The sequence below is a fragment of the Cinclus cinclus genome, chromosome 7 (genome assembly GCF_963662255.1).
Source record: "Cinclus cinclus chromosome 7, bCinCin1.1, whole genome shotgun sequence".
Taxonomy (NCBI): domain Eukaryota; kingdom Metazoa; phylum Chordata; class Aves; order Passeriformes; family Cinclidae; genus Cinclus; species Cinclus cinclus.
The window spans coordinates 24,833,803-24,838,446 of NC_085052.1; positions in this window are offsets into that span (position 1 = coordinate 24,833,803).

Genomic DNA, 4,644 nt, shown 5'->3' on the forward strand with positions numbered 1-4,644 from the left:
ATTTTCCTCACTGCACTTGATTTCATCCTTCTCCCTAGTTTTTCCCCTGTTCTTTATGCATAAAACTAGACAGAGATGAAAATACAGAATGCTTTCTGAATTTCCAAGATACTGAAGTGGTGCCTTACTGAGCAAACAAACAAATAGTAAGCCTTAATGTTCCCATTTTTACTCATTTTGAAGTCAGATCTTTGGCCAAAATACTTCATTTGTGATGATAAATTCTTCACCACTTCTGTATCTGTAGCTAGATATAATCCAGGTCTCAGAACAAGTGTATCTTCTGCCTGTGGATATCACTGGAAACAGCAGGAGATATCCTGTCTGATGAAAACTGCCTTTTTTTTTTTTTTTTTTAATCATGTACATGAAACCAGGAACTGGGTGGAACTGTGACACATACTGTAATATACAAGTCTAATTTAAATAGTCTCTTTGGAGATCTTTGCTTAGGATACAAACCTGTTGTCGCAACACAAAAACCACACGAAGGTTTAGGGTTTGCACCTCCCTTCCCCTGGCCACAGCTGTATCACTGTTCAGCAGCCTTTGAGCAAACTGCAGGGGGTTTCTTGCTCGTTTTAAATTGGCTTGAGCTGAAATCCATGCAGAAGGCTAAACAAAACATCCTGCTACTGTATGCAAAGGTTGCAAATGCTACTCAGCATCAAAACAGTTCCCCCTGGCTGCTGAAATAGTCAAGACTGTTTAGGAGATCAAGTGCAAAGAAGGCAGCCTTAACTCTTGAGCTGCTGTCTCACTGGCTCTGAAAGAGACAAGATATTGACATAGATGAAAAGCACTTATGTAGATGGAAAGGATTAGGCCATTACTGGTACCTTTAACCTGACAGCTGTTTCTAACTGCGCTCATCTCCTGCACTTCAGTCTCCTTCTGAGCAATTTTTTAATGCAAGGCACATTTTTCCTCTCAAACTCTCCGAAGTCAATCATTCATGTTTACAACTGGAATACAGAACATTTTTCTCTTCTTAGGCGCTGATAAATGCTAGGTGCATTGTGAGGAAAAAAATACCAGCATTAACAGAACTTGTTTATCAAAGTGACAGATTTACTTATGTGTGAAGCCGATAAGTAGAACTGTTTTCATGGCTTTTACCAAAAGACCATTGCGTACATATGTGATAAGAGATATAAGGGAAGTGCAATTCCCTGTAAGTTAAATAAAGTGGCTGTTTAATAGCAACCAGGGAGGCCACAATGAGGAATGGAGTTCAGTTTCACAAGTTCAGGACACAGACTCCAATAAACTAGAAAATGCAGGATCTAATGTCATATCAAAAGAAATGAAAAATGACGGTTCTACACAAAGGTGCATTGAGGTAACTCAGTATTTTACAGATTTATATGTTAGGCCCGAGCTTTGCAGTCCATAACACCAAGAAACGTCTGAAGCACACGCTGAAGCTAACGGCTTTGCTGCCTGTACTATGTAACTCGCCAGTAATTTGCTTTTTTCCCTTTTAAGGTCCACAGCAAAACAGCCCCAAGCTGTTTCTCAGGATGGTCTGGCTGTGATAGCACTTCTGGCAAGCAACTTGAAGTTGCACAGGGCTTTTAAGCGAAGCTAACCATCAAACAAACCCCCCTGAAACGATGCTTTCAGCGGGACACGTATCCCGCTTTTGCCAACAAGCCTTTTAAACTCCTCCAAGGCGTTCTCTGTCTCATCAGTCCGGTTTTTAAAGACCCCTCTGGGGCGCAGCCTGTCCCGCTCCCCGCCGCCCCGGCTCTCCCAGCGGGGCCGGCCGCCCCATCCCGCGGTGTCCCCCGCTGCCGGCCGGCTGTCCCCGCGGGAGGGCACACCGCGACCCCGCAGCCCCGGCAGCACCTGCCGCCCGCCCGGCTCACCGCGGCTGCCGGAGCCGCTCGCCGCCGCTCTCCGCCACCAGGCGCGGGGTCGGCTCCGCGCCGAACCCGCCCGCGCCTCCCACGCGCGCGGGGGTCCCCGCTCGGCGGCACCCCGGCGCTCCGTCCCCCCGAGCCCGCGGGCGGGGTGGCTCCGGCAGCGGCGGCTCCGGCGCGGCGCTTACCCTCATCTTCCTGGGCGCCGCGCTCCGCCGGCGGCGCGGGCACCGGGCCCGCGGCTCTGACAGCTCGGCCGCCGCCGCTCCCGCCGCGCCTGACGTCAGGGCCGCCGCGGCGCCCCGTTGGCCGAGCGGCGGCGGGGCCCGTTCAAACGGGGCCGCGCGGGCGGGGGGCGCGCCCGGCCGGGGGCTCCCGCGGGGGGGGCCGGGGCGCTTTTCCTTCTGTGAACGTCTGATCTTTCCGCTTGCGGGTGGCTGGGTGAGCGGGCTGGTTGTTCCCCTCCGCCCTCTTCTTTTTTTTTTGTTGGTTTATTTGCGTTTTCCCTTTTTCGTGTTTTAGCCCCCCAGCCCGCCCGTCTTCGCGTGTGCCGGTGCGCGGGAAGCGCTCCCGGGCCGCGGGCACAGCAGCAGGACGCGCTGCTCCGGAGCCGCGGCCGCCCAGCCCTGCCCGCTGATAATTGTTTCTATTCTTCTCTCGGTCGGAGTTGCTTCTCTGCTCCGGCTGCCTGAGCCAGCCGTCTGATAGCCCTGGGCTCGTCCCAAGCCGTAGGACTGACGCGGGACCAGCCCCTGTTGTGTCACACACGGGCGCGGATCCTGTCTAGAATCTGATCTCCCATGGAAAGGCTCCGAGGAGCATCCAGCCGCCCCACACAGTCCCTCACCTGTACCTAAGGAGCAGCTGAGGGCTGCCATCTTTGCAGCCTTTTCCCGCACAAGCAAATCTTTCCCGTCCTGTTGTTCGTTTTACTTGAATTGGGACGGTTTAGGAGTTGCTATGGTGTCTCCAGTCGCTAATTACATTTATTTTTATTATTCAAGTTATTTTTTAACTGCTGTGTTTGAATGTGTAGCAGAAGCCTTCACTGGTTTCCATGGTGATCAATGTAGGAAAAGCCTTTTTGGAAGTAGGTGTGCCACTCTAGGTAGGTGGGCATGGCAAACAGATTTGGGCACACACGCGTACTCATGAATGTAAGGAACAGATTCGTGATTGCTCACAATTTGGGGACAAGCACTGTCATCCATCCTGAAAACACATTAATTTTAGTAGGACGTGTAGCTACTCATCATCTTTACTGCTTGCATACTAAATTCCTTCTTGGTTTCCCAATTCTAGCAGTATAGAGATTACTTTTCTTGTTTAAAATTAGGTTTTTCTTTTAAACAACTACTAGAAAAATCAGTTTTTTCCCCCCGCCAAGTCTGCTTTGCTGTTAGCGTCAATCCTGTCTCTTAGCCATATTCCACAACCTTTAGAGTGTGCAGGTACTGCAGCAGATCTGATGCCTGTTTATGCTGAGGCTTTCCTCAGTTACAGCCCCTGGCCTGCCTTGGACGCCGAGCAAGTTCCAGGCAGCAGTCCCAGACTGGAATCCAGTGAGTGGTGTCTGACCTGCTGCACTGCCACTTTAGGCCCTTACTGTGTAACGCCACAGGAGGGCGAGGGACAAGTTTTAAGTCTTGCTCAAACATCTTGAAGTTCTTTATAAAAAGTTATCGGAAGCCGAAGGTAAGAATTTGTGGGCTATCACTGTATAAAATAATATTTCTTTCTGAATGCTATGAATATCTTTCAATACCTCATCTGGTATTTAAGGCTAAGAACACACCAGCCTGCAAATAAGTATGCATGAAAAACAGGTATTGGATTTCATTCTATTTCTGTGCTAATCTGTTTTCCCACCTTACTCAAACATTTGTTGAGACTTGTAGAAGAATATGCCCCTTAATCTTACCAAAACATACCTAGTTAATTGAGCTCTAGTCACAGATTCAATCTGTTGTAAAAACAACCTCTGATCTTTTTGTTTGTTTGAGGTTTTGTTGGTTTTATTGACATCAGAAATTAGATCTGTCCTGTCACTGGAACTAAGAAATGTAGGAATTAAGAAACATTCCAATAGAATTAAGGAAAACTATGCTAGCTAGGCATGCTCTCTCTTCTCTGAGACATGTATTTATACTGTGGTGTTTTTCCATATTTCTCCACTCAGTAGTCCAGCAGAGTCTGTTTAGACTTTTTTGTATGTATATGTAAAGGAGCATAAGCGGGTATATTTCTTGTTTATATACATACCTGGGTATGTGCATACAAATGTTGTGAGGTGTGTTAGGATAAAAGTTCAGTGAAATACCTTTTTTTTTTCCTTTCCTGGGATAAGTGATGCTTGGTTTTGGGAACACTGTATTGTGCAGTCTTGTTGGAAAGGTAGCTTTTACAAATCACAGGAGCTGAAGGCCAAAAATTCAGCTCGTACAGCATCCAACGGATGAATCACGTTATCATTTTATTTCATTTCCCCTTCCATAAAGTGTGGATTATGACCTTTAGCTATCTATATTCTGAGTGTTGAAATCTGTTGATACAGAAACTCTGAGGTCTCATTGTTTTTGTAGTTATGTAAGTTCTGTTCCTCAGCAAATTACTGAGGCATTGCCTCATGTTACTGGTGGGTGGACCCTAGAGCAGGTTTAATGAGCAGAGCCTGTACCCGTTCTGTAACTTGCTTTTGAGGCAACACTGCTGTGGTTCACTTGAGCTGGTCAGAGCAGCATCTTGCTGCAGAGTGAGTCAGCAGCAGCCACGCCGTGAC